Consider the following 16470-nt stretch of genomic DNA (forward strand, 5'->3'; position numbering starts at 1 on the left):
CTCTTCTGTTAAGGATGAACTCTGTGTTTGGTTGCCATGGTCAGTCCATCTGGCAGTTGTGAGAGAGGAGTGAGAAGAGGAATATAGGGTGACTGTGTAGGCAGACAGTAAATATAACATCTAACTGAGAGAAGAGTAGGAGACGTGGCTATGGAAAGTATAAGTCTGGCAGACAAATGAGCCATTTGCCTTGAACCAAGAGCCCAGGCCAGAAATAAGGTTAATTGCTAACTGACAGCTAGACAGAGGGTTCAACTTCATAGACCTGAATCTTTATTCAGCATTAGCTGCTATGTTCCTATACGTAACCTTGCTGGGAAATCTAGGAAATTGCTGGTTTTTGGTAGATACATTTTTCTTTCTCGACTCCAAACCTCAACTGCTGCAGAACCTATTAGTAAATGGATCTGTTAATCACCTTCTCTTGAACCCGAGCCAAGTTGTTGGTCAGACTAACGCCAGACACTGGGCTGGTTGCCATTTTGGTTTCAGGAAGCGATTTGTCTAACCTGCTGCAAATTGGAAACAGCTTCAGACTTTTTTTTTTAATCTTTTTTGGGGGGATTTGTAGATTAATTGAACTAGTTTGCCAGTTGTACCTGGGTAATTACTTGTCTCCTGTACCAGCTGAATTCCCAAGTCCCACCCACGAGGTGCCTCTTACATTGCAGTTGGCCGTCATGTAAATTTACACTAGAATTCCACTGCTGCTTTGTGGGTAAAAAATATAGTGAAGGCCATTTTTTTAAAACTTTCCAGCCCACGAGTAAAAGTGCGCCGGAACTATGGCTGAATGATGGATACACGAATATTTTCCTATATCTGTATTCATTTCATGAAATAAGGGGTACCTGACATTACGGTAGGACCTTAGTGGGGATTAAATTGAAATTTGTTTTAAAACCACTGCCTTAAGGTGGCCATAGACGCACAGATAATATCGTACAAAACATATTTTCGTACGATATTCGGTGCGTGTATGGTGGGAAACGAGCCGACCGATATTGGCAGAAGACTTAAGGTGGCCATACACGGGCCGATAAAGCTGGCGATATCAGTCGTTTGGACCGATTTGACAGCTTATCTGCCCGTGTATGGGGGCTTCCGACGGGTCTTCCCGATCGATATCTGGCCACGATATCGATCGGGAAGGTTGGGTTTTTACCCGACCGACCCGTCAGAGCACCTTGGCGCATCGTAATTCGATCGTTCGGCCATACGGCCGAACTTTCGAATTACCCCCGATTTAGCCATGCAGTTAGTGGCATATCGGGGAAAGATCCGCTCGTTTGGCGATGTCGCCAAACGAGCGGATCTTTGAGTCTATGGCCACCTTTAGATATTGGTCGGCTCGTCGATCGAGCTGGGCGGAACATTTTGAGCGGGTGCCTTTGAAGGGATCCAAACATCGGCCATTGTAAGTGCTGAATCATCAGATACAGGTAGAATTCTATTGTTTCTATATGTATTTCTGATGATTTAGCTCTACACATGTGTATTGAAATGAAAAATCTGTCTTGGAGAGATCTTTTCCAAGAAAGATCATAATTGATACGTCTATGGCCAAGGCAAGCAGTGGCTGCTGCAGAACTAATTAACATGTCAATCAGAGACAGAAAGCGTTTGACAGCCGCTCTGGACCGTGCAGTTGCAGCAATTGGGGACTACATCTCCCCACCATTTCCAGTAACTTTCTACAGCCCTAACTGTCAGTTTAATGCCCTAGACTCCCTTTCTACCTAATGTGTTTCATTCTGCTTAGGTGCATTCTCTCCCTATCAGCCTCAGCTGCTGCAGAACACTTCTGCCACCATTCACTCATCCCTGTAACATGTTACAGAAAAATCCCATGAAAACCCCACTGGCACCGAATCTCCTGAGAGATCATATGTCTTCCCCAGGCTTTTCCACCAACTCTGCAGTTTGTAGTGCAGCTCATGAATCAGCAGGCATGGCATTGATTCAATGAACACAAAAAAAATAAAGGCTCCTCTCTCCTTCCCCCCCCCCTGCCTTTCTCTCCTGCACAATTGATGTGATCCTTCCGCCCATAGTCACCCCTCTGTTTTACCTCTGCCCCTACCCCATCACTCTGTCGCCTCTTGGCAACCCCTCTCTATAGTGTGGGAAGGGACTGATACAGAGGAGGGGGATTGGAAGGATGGTCTGTATTTCCTAGGATTTGCCTACCAAGGGCTGAATCTATCATTACATTATTTAATGTTGGCTGCATCACAGCCTGATATATGTATAAGAGTCTCCCAGAAGGGGGAAAGAGACTATAGTAGGACATAAAGTCAGCACTGCAAGCTCTGTACTTCTAACTGCCGGCTAAGCTGGTGGCACTAGGATACGAGAGAGAGGAGAAAACTCTGCATTTCACCTCTGCATTGACTACTGCACCATCGACCAGAGCCTGCAGAGAAAGAGAGAGAGAGCAAAGACTCTAAAGTTCTTTTCCGCTGTCATCCTATCCCATATCCAGGACACAGAAAAGTGAGTCTGACCGGCACGATAGTCATTTGCTGCATCAGAATTCTTTCCTAAACCACTTGCATTCCCATAGGGTTGGCAAAAGTTGGGGACTTATTCTGCACTTTCTGTCCCAAAGCTTTGCATGCTTAACTTCTATCCATCTGCATGTTGTTTGATAGGCATAGGATTTCTACTGCTTTATTTAAATATAAAAACCAACAATTGAAAGCTCTGCAGTGGAGAAATGGAGCTCTTGTAAGGAAAGGTTTACTGCAACCAATGGAGAGACCACATGTGTAAATGGTGTAATATTGAAGTCTGTTTCTCTATATGGTTTGTACAATCAAATTCTGAACAGTTGGTTGGTTAAACCTAATTATATACTGGGGGTCAGTTACCAAGCTGGAGATGCAGGGGAACAGACCATAGATACCAGCGAATGGGTTGCAATTTAATTGACACGAGTGCAAATTTCCACCAACTGGGTTGCACCATACAATGGTATTCCTAAACCAATGGCTGCACATCTCCAACTGCCACTTATTGATACCCAGGAGACATTAACTGGTGTATAGCACCAACAATTTCATGATGAATTGGTCCACGTATAAGGACGGGGTACCCGGCAAAGCCCCCCGCCCTGTAGGGGTTACGTTTCTTTATACAGTCCCAGTGCTGCCTTTTCAGCTAGTGCCTAATTGAAAGCAAAAGTAGAATGTACCATGAGTTGTGGCAGGGGCATTGGAACATTGTGTCACGCTGAGTAAAAAGTTGTTCTGTTCCAGAAAGATGAATGGATCACTCAGATTGCATTAATTAATCAGTAGGTACCCCTAGCAATGACCTGATGTCCGTATCAGAGTGTAGCATTTATTTAGTATCATTCAGTCTTGCTCTATTCATTAGTCCCTAAGCATGTGACCTCTAGATGTTCTATTATATAAAGAAATGGACTGCAGCTCACCGTTTGTTTGCTTGATAGGTTATCCTGCGGGGTATCCTGTGTTGATCCCCCAATAGAGGGGAGTTGTGCATTCCCAATAAAAGTTTTTGCAGTTAAGAATACTGCTGTGGATTTGTCCTGCATTCGAATTCTACTGATTGACCTCTAGATGTTGTTCTTCAATGCATTGTGACTCTTTCCCAGGAAAACAATCCCCCTTAACAACGTAGGTCTCTATAAAAGATATTGCATAAAACAGTTCATATGTAAAACCCTGCTTCATGTAAATAAACCATTTTCATAATAATATACTTTTTTAGTAGTATGTGCCATTGGGTAATCATAAATAGAAAATTGCCATTTTAAAAAACAAGGGCCGCCCCCTGGGATCGTAGGATTCACTGTGCACACAAACATACCAACAAACCATACTTGTTAGGTCACATGAGCCAAGTAACAGACAGAGTTCTGTATTTTGCTTCCCCACTTCTTCCTGTTACAGTTAGAGCTGCAGTATTTCTGGTCAGGTGTTCCCTTCCTGTTACAGTTAGAGCTGCAGTATTTCTGGTCAGGTGATCTCTTCCTGTTACAGTTAGAGCTGCAGTATTTCTGGTCAGATGATCTCTTCCTGTTACAGTTAGAGCGGCAGTATTTCTGGTCAGGTGATCTCTTCCTGTTACAGTTAGAGCGGCAGTATTTCTGGTCAGGTGATCTCTTCCTGTTACAGTTAGAGCTGCAGTATTTCTGGTCACGTGATCTCTTCCTGTTACAGTTACAGCTGCAGTATTTCTGGTCAGGTGATCTCTTCCTGTTACAGTTAGAGCTGCAGTATTTCTGGTCAGGTGATCTCTTCCTGTTACAGTTAGAGCTGCAGTATTTCTGGTCAGGTGATCTCTTCCTGTTACAGTTAGAGCTGCAGTATTTCTGGTCAGGTGATCTCTTCCTGTTACAGTTAGAGCTGCAGTATTTCTGGTCAGGTGATCTCTTTCTGTTACAGTTAGAGCTGCAGTATTTCTGGTCAGGTGATCTCTTCCTGTTACAGTTAGAGCTGCAGTATTTCTGGTCAGGTGATCTCTTCCTGTTACAGTTAGAGCTGCAGTATTTCTGGTCAGGTGATCTCTGAGGCAGCACACATCAAGAAATTGTGGTTCAAGGAAGGACAATATTCACCTAAATATATACCCGTTTGATATGATACTTTATTATGCCACTTAACTTAATATAAACTATCTGTTGCTAAGGTATTTATTTTGGGGGTACAGTTTTCCTTTAAGTATCCTTAAAGGGGAACTATCACGAAAATGAAAACTTAACATAAGCTTCAACATGCTGAAATAATAAACTTCCTAAATATAATCAATTAAAAATTCTGTACTGTTTCTGAAATAATCAAGTTTATCTTCAATGTCCATCTGTTTGTCTTCAATCTGTCTTCATGCAGGAGTTGGGTGACGGTTAGATCCAATATATCTTATAGGGGGTTCCTTTTGCCTAGACGATGTGTTAGAGTTCACTCTATTAAAATCACCAGACATCATGTCTCTCTACATGCTGGATTTGTGCAAAAGGCAGTTATTTTGTTACATTTTGTACTGGAATCAGTTATTTGAGTGAGCTCTCATTCATTTGCTAGGAAAGGAGACCCCCTATAAGATATATTGGATCTAACTGTCAATTAATATCTGACACCCAACTGCTGCATGAAGACAGAATGAAGAGAAACAGATGCTGAGAGAGGAATAGTGAAGATAAACTTGATTATTTCAGAAATGTTGCAGAATATTTAATTGAGTATGTTTAGAAAATTTCTCATTTCAGTATGACGAAGCTTATATTAAATGTTCATTTTCACGATAGTTCCCCTTTAAATTCACAGTCTAGGGAGACCCCGCTTGAATGAGCTTTAAACTACAGGTTGGCGACACTTCCAAAGGAGCTTAAAGATGAGGGGTTCAATGAGAACCTCTCATCCAATAAGCCTCTAATATAGAAGGTTAGAGAGTAAAGGGGAGATCTAGGATGACAAGTGTCTCACCATCTATTGACTTATCAGTGTAAGGGGGAAATTATATATGGGGGGAGGTTAAATCTTCTATTTAAGTTTACTTTTAGTATGTTGTAGAATTACCAGTTCTAAGCAACATTTCGATTGGTCTTCATTGTATATTTTTTCATTAGTTTTTTTAATTATTTGCCTTCTTCTTTTTTCCAGCTTTCAAATGGGGGTCACTGACCCCATCTAAAAAAAAAACAAATGCTCTGTAAGGCCACACATTTATATTTATTGCTGATTTTTATTTTTTATTTGAGACCTCTCCTATTTATTCCAGTCTCTTATTCAAATCAGTGCATGATTGCTAAGGTAATTTGAACACTAGCAACCAGATTGCCGGAATTGCAAACTGGAGAGCTGCTGAATAAAAAGCTAAATAACTCAAAAATCACAAATAATAACAAATGAAAACCAATTGCAAAAACAAAAAAAAGTTAACTCATGAGGCTCATGTAGATTTAAAGGGTAAAAGGGTTTAAAGGGTTCAGGTTACTTATAATATGTTATAGAATGCCCAATACCTAGCAACATTGCAATTGGTCTTCATTACTTTTATGTTATACTTTTTGAGTTATTTGCCTTTTTCTTCTTACCCTTTCCAACTTTCAAATGGGGGGGGGGGGGTCACTGACCCCATCTAAGAAACAAATGCCGTTGTCTTATTCATTGTGTTGTAGAACTTCTAGAGCAGGGATCCCCCCTGAATTGTTATTGCTACTTTTTATTACTTAGCTTTCTATTCAAGCACTTTCCGACTCATATCCCAGTCTCTAAATTAAATCAGTGCATGGTTGCTAGGGTCATTTGGACCCTAGTGACCAGATTGCGGACATTGCAAACTGGAGAGCTTCTGAATAAATAGCTAAATAACTCAAAAACCACAAATAATAAAAAATTAAAGCCAATTGCAAATTGTCTTAGAATATCCCTCTCTACATCATACTAAAAGTTAATTTCAAGGTGCACAACCCCTTTAATTCCAAGCCATGTTATCATACATATTAATCATAATATTTCAATTATTTTTGTATTTGTAAATGAAATACCTATTCCTATTAATATGTGCCTGTTCTTCTGCACTTTTGGTTATAATTCCATGTATCTTTGAAAGGAGTAGTCAACTCAAGACTCCGTTTCCCATAATGCCTTGCACACTAATCACAGAGCAGGCAAGTCATTGTGGGAAATGGAATCCGAAAACACTTCTTGGAAGCTCCTATTCCGTAGCCACTAAATCTTCCAGTGCATAAAGATTTGCGCGTTAGTTGTTTGCAATGATTTAATGGTTTCCTGAGCCATGAATACCCCATGCTAACGTATATATATATATTATATATCAAGGCATAATAGGGTTCTGTGATTGATATCCAATGGATTGCTTCCTTGTCTTCTCCTGGTGCAACATCACACAATCAGCCGCTGTCTTATTCATTGTGTTGTAGAACTTCTAGGGCAGGGATCCCCGTGAGCAACATTCAGAGGTAAAAGGAGTTGGGGAGCAACACAAGCATGAAAAATGTTCTTGGGGTGCCAAACAAGGGCTGTGATTGGCCATTGGTAGCCCCATGGGGATTGTCAACCTACATTGAGGCTCTCTTTGGCAGTACATCTGGTTTTTATACAACCAAAACTTGCCTCCAAGCCTGGAATTCAAATATAATCAACTGCTTTGAGGCCACTGGGAGCAACATCCAAGGGGTTGGGGGGCAACATGTTACTCAAGAGCTACTGGTTGGGGACCACTGATCTAGAGCATCTGGCAATGACAATGGAAACTTCATAGCAAGTCAGAAAGTGTTGTTAGTGCAATGATTTGCTTTATAGCCGTCTTTTAAAGAGTGTATGACTGGTTTTCTTACTAGGGACCTTGGATAAATTTGCCTTTAATAGGGAACGAAAGGAAAATAAAGAAATAAGACATTGGTGGTCCATAACGGTCCATTCTGGTTGTATATTTAGGCACTCTTCCTCCCACAAAGATCCTTATCCATGAAGTCATACGTTGGCAAGGCAAGCATGAAACCATGTAAGAACGGTGGGCGGCAAGAATGTGTTACACTCTTGTTGTGCCAAGTGCGGATCTTGTGTTGTGTTTCACCTTCACTTGATGTTGAACTACCAAATAACTATACTATACTCGGTGCTAGCTGTCAGCCATTGGTACACATGGTCTTCTGTGCCCCATTTATTCTTTACTCTGCCTGGGCTCAAAGCCGGAGTCCTTCATCTTTATCATGATTAATAATTCTGGATAATAGAAGCATCCTTGGCAATTCATATAAAATCTGTCGTTTCCGTTGCTATGGATATCAATTCTTAGCATTCCTTAAACAAAGTATTATGCAGCTTGTGAGTGGGAATGAATTCAAGAGCACTTTAGTTGTGCCTTCTGCATCAATCTGTCTCAGATAATTCAATATTATCATGGTTCGACAAGTGCCACCCATGAGATAATGGGCTAGAACCAGCCTAACTCCACCTGGAGGTGCACAGTTTTCATATGATCATCGTTCCCATCATGCATGGTGGGGTATATAACCAAGGGGTTATGCCATAAAGGGCTTACATTTTGACTATATCTATTAACCCAAAGCAACCAATCATATGTCTGCTTTCAGCAACCTTGTCATAGCAAAACAAGGGCATCCGCTGGGGAGGCAGGAGCACATTTAAGCAAAAAAGATAGGAATGCGCAACAGATTTGCCACTATATGACTCTAAGTGCATTAAGCTGGCCATAGATGTTGAGATTTTTAAAAGATCAGATCCTGATCGTGAGACCACGATCTTCTCAGAACGATCGTACGATCGTACGAATCTACCATCAACTAAAAAGACCAATTTACCAGGAAAACAAAGGGGAGCTGCCTGCTTGGCCCTGCAAACATAGAGAGATTGCACTGGGACCGACAAAGATTTTTTGACCTGGCCGATCAATTTCCCGACAGATGTCGGCCGAAAAATCGTAAGATGTACGATCGTTCGAATACCACTAACCGCACGATAATTTCAAAGGATTGGTCGGGCTTCCCTAAAATCGGTCGTTCGGCAAGAAGAATCATCGCGTCTATGGGGACCTTAACACAATAAACAGATGGCTGGATGATTGACTTGTTCTCCAAAGTAACATTTCTTGCAGATTTGTTGGTCAATCTTTGCCATCAATGAATTGAAATATAAGTATCACTGATGCATGGGTTGATCATTTTCCAACCTTTAGACTTCCCGTTATCTCTCCTCCTTCTTAATCTGGGCACATCTTGGCTCAAACTTTGAAAATGTTTTAAAACACCAGGCCTGACCTTCAAGGATGGGCAACTTTCCTGTGGTTACGCCATTGAACATTTCAATGTTTCGGGGCATTTTAACCATGTCTGACACCCCAACCAACCATTGTCCACTCCCCTAGCAGCACTTTTGTCTCTGCCCAATAATTCCTGTATCTGAGATACATTCAGGTGAATTGTCACCTTTTCAGTGGCAGGGGTCAGTGTATTAGGGTTTTAGGGTCAATATTATTTCAGGTGACAGTTAAGGGGAGTTGGAAATATCATTGCTACTGTGAGTGACTCCAATATATCTGATTAGACATGTCTGCATCATCAGTAGAGTTGCCACCTTTCCAATGTCCAGGGGGCCAATCGGATGATGTTGAGCAGAGGGGTAATGATGTCAGAGGGCAGAGTGATGATTCTATCATGATTTTTATGGTTGTTTTTATTTATAAATTACACTGTTTACTTTGCAAATAATTATTGTTAAACCAACAAATGTATTTTTTTAGATGTAATATTTGTGTGGAGGCAGCCATCTCAGTGCATTGAGAAGGAGCCAGCACTTCAGGGTGGAACTATTTTAAGGCAACTATTGTTTCTCCACTTCCCATTGTATTTAGCCACAACCTTAGTCATGTTCCCTAGTGGTAGACATGAGAATATCACCCAAGCAGGAAAAAGCAGGTTTTTTTCTGCTTGGGTGCTATTCTCGCATCTATCACTAGGTGAGGCTAGTGAGCATGATCTAGGGAGCACCTTTAGCAAATCCTTTAACAGAGGGGTCAGGTAGCTGCTATCTTGTTAGCTGCCCATTGTTCTGTTGTAGTAGATTGTTGCGGTGGCCACCAAAGGCAGGGCGATATCGGGTTAATCTGATCGTTTGGCCCTATGGATTACAACAAAGGAAATTTGCACCGACGGGACAAGGATCACATCAACTAGCCGACACGGTCCTCGGTCACCAAAAAAACCACACCTGCCCAATCGATATCTGCCTGATTTTTGGCCTAATATTGATCGGGGAGACCCATCAAAATGCCCCCTACACGGGCAGATAATCTGCCGAATTGGTCAGGACCGATATCAGCAGGTTTAATCTGCCCCTTGTATGGCCAACCTTAGCCAATTTATTGGCTAACTGGGTAGATAAAAGAATGCAAACTTTTAGGGCTACTTAGGTCCCTGCTATAGGCATGGTATCTAGTGATGGACGAATTTATTCGGCAAGTGCGAATTCACAGCGAATTTCCGAATTTCTCCGCCGGCGAATAAATTCACGTTATTGCCGCGAAAATTCGAGGGAAATTTTCGAATTTTCCGTCGAAGCGAAACAGGAGAAATTTGCCCGTAACTAATTTTATCACATTGATAGGCTGCTGGGGAGGGAAGAGGGGAGGTGACATTACTCCAACTTGCAGTACAGCAGTAAAGAGTGATTGAAGTTTATCAGAGCACAAGTCACATGACTGGGGGCAGCTAAGAAACTGACAATATGTCTAACCTCATTCCAAATTTCAAAATTAAATATCACAAAATCTGTTTGCTCTTTTAAAAAACTGATTTCAGTGCAGAATTCTACTGGAGCAGCGCTATTAACTGATGCGTTATGAAAAAAAAACTAGTTTTTCCGTGACAGTATCCCTTTAAGGAGCAGAGATGGTGATATAAGATGCAACAGGAACTAATGATATAAGGTGTATACAAGTCTGTATTTTTATTCCAAGCAGTAACCATGGAAACCATGCTTGTGTATCAGTAAAGGGTTACGTCCTTATGGATCAACTACGTGGTTATTAACTATTCAGTGCTTCTTAAATGTGGTTTCATTGTGATCTCCTTATCTGTATAATTAATAGTGATTTTAAAAATGACTCCTAGTAACAGCAAAGTATCGCTTAGTTGTCCATTATCATCCCAGTCCAGGCCAACAGTCTATTGGCATCTTCCCAAACCACTTGCTAATCCCATCTTTAATATAAACCTGGGTTTTTCAAGTGCCAGGGAAGCTGATTTCCAGTAATACATATTAGTGTATATAGGGGTTCTGTAAGTTCCTGGTTACATTCCTCAGACACTGGATAGGGGTATACTGTACCTATTAGGGATGCACCAAATCCACTATTTCGGCCGAACCCCCAAATCCTTCGCAAAAGATTCAGCCAAATACCGAACCGAATCCTAATCCTAATTTGCAAAAATGCAAATTCGGGGTGGGAAGGGGAATAAAATTACGAGTGGGGAGAGGCCTTGTTAAAAGGGGCGTGGAGGTAGTGTGTTGCCTGAACCCACCTGGGTTTCGGGCAGATCCTCACATCACCAATAAGGATCTCACTGGTTACTTCCATTCCACTGTGATCTCTTGCCACTTTCCTAGATCTGACTCTATGGACTTCAAGTCTAACCCTGTCTCTATATTAAAGGGATACTGTCATGGGAATTTTTTTTTTTTTCCCCCCAAAATGAATCAGTTAATAGTGCTGCTCCAGCAGAATTCTGCACTGAAATCCGTTTCTCAAAAGAGCAAACAGATTTTTTTATATTCAATTTTGAAATCTGACATGGGGCTAGACATATTGTCAATTTCCCAGCTGCCCCAAGTCATGTGACTTGTGCTCTGATAAACTTCAATCACTCTTTACTGCTGTACTGCAAATTAGAGTGATATCACCCCCTCCCTTTTCCCCCCAGCAGCCAAACAAAAGAACAATGGGAAGGTAACCAGATAGCAGCTCCCTAACACAAGATAACAGCTGCCTGGTAGATCTAAGAACAGCACTCAATAGTAAAAACCCATGTCCCACTGAGACACATTCAGTTACATTGAGAAGGAAAAACAGCAGCCTGCCAGAAAGCATTTCTCTCCTAAAGTGCAGGCACAAGTCACATGACCAGGGGCAGCTGGGAAATTGACAAAATGTCTAGCCCCATGTCAGATTTCAAAATTGGATATAAAAAAATCTGTTTGCTCTTTTGAGAAATGGATTTCAGTGCAGAATTCTGCTGGAGTAGCACTATTAACTAATTAATTTTGAAAAAAAACATGTTTTCCGGTGACAGTATCTCTTTAAGTACAAAGACTAATTTTCCATTGTGACTTTGGAACTGGTCCCCTTTCAAGCAGAACTTCTCATGATCAAGGTGGATGGTTTTAACATGACGCCCTGGCCAAGAAAGCCTGTGGTTCTGCTCAATCAATGCTATAAATTTCAATCCGTTTGCCCATTAAGCGGTTGGGCTGTGGCGTTTGAATGAATCACTTTGCTGACTGCGTATAAAGCACTCGCTCTGAAGTCTAATAATCTGCTCTTTAAAGCATGACAAAAATATCCCTGAATGTGCAGAAAGCTTGGCGGTGGTGGCAATGTTTGACCACCAGTTTTGGCTGAGATATATATATAATAACGTTCCACCTCACCTCATTCTAATTCATTGCACTTTCTTTCCACTGGAAACATAAAAAAGAGAAATGCAAGGTGTTTCATCTCTCTCACTTCCATTCCCCGTCCTTATCAAAATAAATGTAATCGCTCATTGCCAGATGGGCCCGTTGAGTAAACTGGAGGTTAAATGGGTTCAGGTTTGACTAAAGAACCATTCAGATATTTTGTATTATTAAACATTCTCATTAATGCTCGTATAGAGCGCACTTCCCATTGTGCTTCTGTGAGAACTGCCTGTAGAGCAAAAAGCTAAATATATTTATATCTGTCCACTGGGACAGAATGTTCTGTTATACAGATAGCTAGAATCTCAGCTGCCATAAAGCAGGACAGGACTGCTGCTTACAATGGGGATCAGATAGGATCTGTGCAGCCACTGGGACAGAATGTTCTGTTATACAGATAGCTAGAATCTCAGCTGCCATAAAGCAGGACAGGACTGCTGCTTACAATGGGGATCAGATAGGATCTGTGCAGCCACTGGGACAGAATGTTCTGTTATACAGATAGCTAGAATCTCAGCTGCCATAAAGCAGGGCAGGACTGCTGCTTACAATGGGGATCAGATAGGGATTTTTATTAAAAAATATGAACAATAACAATAAACAAAATCAAAATGTCATAACAAACAAATCAAAACATACAACAGATACATATTCAAAAATCCATAGTTTTTTCCCATGAAAAATCTATCCCCCTCCACAATTTATTGTTTTCTTTATTAATATTTATTTCTTTCAATTGCCAGTCCCTTTTTGCATTAAAAATCTCTATCTTATTTGTTAGTCTTGTTTCTTGCAAAAAATAAATGACATTTTCTTCTTTCTCCAAGTTACTAAACACTTCTCGTCTTTTTTTAACATTTTTAATACTACACACATTTATAGTACTAAATTTAATTATTTGCAATGGGGATCAGATAGGATCTGTGCAGCCACTGGGACAGAATACTCTGTTATACAGATAGCTAGAATCTCAGCTGCCATAAAGCAGGACAGGACTGCTGCTTACAATGGGGATCAGATAGGATCTGTGCAGCCACTGGGACAGAATGTTCTGTTATACAGATAGCTGCCATAAAGCAGGGCAGGACTGCTGCGTACAATGGGGATCAGATTGGATCTGTGCAGCCACTGGGACAGAATGCTCTGTTATACAGATAGCTAGAATCTCAGCTGCCATAAAGCAGGACAGGACTGCTGCTTACAATGGGGATCAGATAGGATCTGTGCAGCCACTGGGACAGAATGTTCTGTTATACAGATAGCTAGAATCTCAGCTGCCATAAAGCAGGACAGGACTGCTGCTTACAATGGGGATCAGATAGGATCTGTGCAGCCACTGGGACAGAATGCTCTGTTATACAGATAGCTAGAATCTCAGCCATAAAGCAGGACAGGACTGCTGATTACAATGGGGATCAGATAAGATCTGTGCAGCCACTGGGATAGAATGCTCTGTTATACAGATAGCTAGAATCTCAGCTGCCATAAAGCAGGACAGGACTCCTGCTTACAATGGGGATCAGATAGGATCTGTGCAGCCACTGGGACAGAATGTTCTGTTATACAGATAGCTAGAATCTCAGCTGCCATAAAGCAGGGCAGGACTGCTGCTTACAATGGGGATCAGATAGGATCTGTGCAGCCACTGGGACAGAATGTTCTGTTATACAGATAGCTAGAATCTCAGCTGCCATAAAGCAGGACAGGACTGCTGCTTACAATGGGGATCAGATAGGATCTGTGCAGCCACTGGGACAGAATGCTCTGTTATATAGATAGCTAGAATCTCAGCTGCCATAAAGCAGGACAGGACTGCTGCTTACAATGGGGATCAGATAGGATCTGTGCAGCCACTGGGACAGAATGCTGTTATACAGATAGCTAGAATCTCAGCCATAAAGCAGGACAGGACTGCTTCTTACAATGGGGTCAGACAGTAACAGTGCTAGGAATGGCCCTGGTACAAGTGCAAGTGTGAAAATACGTGCAGTAACCGGGTAAACTGCACTTGTGTATCAGTAAATGGTTACATGCTTATGGGTCAGCAATGTGGTTATTAAATATTCAGTGCTTCTCACATGTGGTTTCATTCTGATCTCCTGATCTGTATAATAAATAGTGATTTTAAATATGACTCCTAGTAACAGCAAACTATTGCATAGATGGCAATTATCATCCCAGTCCAGGCCAACAGTCTATTCATTGGCATCTTCCCAAACCACTTGCTAACCCAATCTATAATTTATGCCTGGGCTTTTCAAGTGCCAGGGAAGCTGATTTCCAGTAAGACATAGTGGTGTATATGTATCTGCCATAGTCAGTGTGTTCATCAGGGTTTCAGTAGGGCAAGACAATAGTCTATTGCCCCAACATGCTCCACCTGCATTATTGTTCTCTTTTTTCCAGTAGACGCCCCAATGTTAAAGCCCTCTTGCTCTTGACACCAGGACACCAGTGAGGTACCCAGGTGCAAAGGTCCACCCCATTACAAATTATTCACCAGAACACATACAGCATGCCTCTAATTAGTATATCTCCTGTAATGCCAATGTCAACGTGTGCCTCTTGATACATTGCATACGTGTAGTGATGATGCATCTTATAAAGTTGGGAGGTAGACATTAGTACGTAACTCTAATGTTTCATGGTCTAGACCAAGTGGAAACATTTTTGTATGGTGGCCTAGTTAGGGTGGTGAATGACTCAAGCTTTTCTGATGTCTATATTGGGTAGAAGATTGACTTCCAACAAAGGTTGGCATTATTGGTCAACCAGACATTCTCCGCTGATTCATGTTCGTCTTTTATACTTGACATTTAATGCAAACTTGGAATTTATTAAAAGGATTTTCCAAAATCATCATGTTGATCAAATTGATAATTGAGACTTTAGTATCTGACAGTTGGCGTGCTCCTATCCATGCATCTTGAACATATTACAGACACACTAAAGATCTCCAAGCAACGGGTGGTAGACAATTTCTGTTGGCTTTGCAGGAAGAGGAAACCACTTTGGAGCAAAAGTGAATTATGTCATTTGGGGAATTCAGGGTTATTTCACTTTCTGCCACGTTGCCTTGGAAAGATCGGTTTTCCCTAACAAAAGGGACCCAGTTTTTCACAGGGGTTTTTTTTGTCTTGTGGTGGTGATAGACTAGGCTGGAGTGCTTGAATTTAAGCCACACATTGAGAGCAACCGGCTTTTGTGGTATTTTATAGCTTGCACGATACTCGGCCAGAATACTAATTGAAAGTCTCCATAGCTGAACATTCTCCCCCCTTTCCAGAATGAGTGTGGTTATGCACCTCTGACAACCCGCAACTTCATTGACTGATAATCCCTGCAAGTCTGAAGCCAGACTACACCTCATTTACATTTTCATGAGCCTGGCAGTTCACTTGAGAATGATGGAACTATAATCTTTGTATCAGTTGTGTATTGAGCTTCTCCAAGGTAAGACAGTAGTTTGACTCAATCTTCTGTTTTATTGTTGAAGCACTGGTGGCCCCTATGTAGTTTTGGTAAATGGAATTAAGAGCTACAGATGGAATGTTCCTGTTGTACAGAGTTTGAGACTGAAGGCGTTGAATTATAACTAGAAGTGAATGAGGTTTATCTTTCATTATAATAAGGCAGGCATATCAGTGGTCTTCTCCCGTCTGAAATAATAATGAACACAACCTCAGGAAAACAGCATCAGGGCCTTGATTTATCACACACCCCTATGGTGAATAGTGCAAAAAGGTACATGAAAACCCAATAACCATAGCACCTATACAGATATTTAGCATCGTTTTTTGTAAGTGAGGAGGCAGGGGTAATGCTGTAGGACAGGGGTACCAATCTTTTTACCCGTGAGACACACTCAAATGTAAAAAGAGTCGGGGAGCAACATAAGTATGAAAAAGTTCACAGGTTTTTGCAAACAAAACTTGCCTCCATGTCAAGACTTCAAAAATAAGCACCTGCTTTGAGGCCACTTGGAGCATCATCCATGGGGTTGGTAAGAAACATTTTGCTTGTGAGCCATTGGTTAGGGATCACTGCTGTAGGAGAAAAGGAACTCTGTACTGTCCTTTGACCAACCATTAAGCCCAGGTATACCACCCAAATGCAAATATTGCATCCGTCTGAAACCTACATGAAGGCACACGCATTAGGGGGTCATGTACTATGATGTGATGCAAGTGCAATGACATTAAGAGGTACAAATGCACATCCCTAAGTGCTCAAAAAGCACTTCTATCAAGGGACTGTCTGTACTCTGAAAATAGTGGTG

At 41.5% G+C, this 16470-nt stretch overlaps 1 protein-coding gene across 2 annotated transcripts in view; it reads left to right on the forward strand.

The window, feature by feature from the left end:
- The window catches only part of bcan.S (brevican S homeolog), a 43256-nt gene that overhangs the window by 3923 nt on the left and 22863 nt on the right, over positions 1–16470 (forward strand). The window contains exon 1 of one of the 2 annotated variants that reach the window (XM_041574477.1): positions 2103–2496. The exons of the other annotated variant lie outside the window; for it this stretch is intronic. The gene's annotated coding sequence lies outside the window, so the exon portion shown is untranslated. Of the gene's footprint in view, positions 1–2102; positions 2497–16470 lie in introns of those variants that run through there. 2 annotated transcript variants of the gene reach the window in all.

This window comes from Xenopus laevis, chromosome 8S (assembly GCF_017654675.1).
Source record: "Xenopus laevis strain J_2021 chromosome 8S, Xenopus_laevis_v10.1, whole genome shotgun sequence".
Classification (NCBI taxonomy): domain Eukaryota; kingdom Metazoa; phylum Chordata; class Amphibia; order Anura; family Pipidae; genus Xenopus; species Xenopus laevis.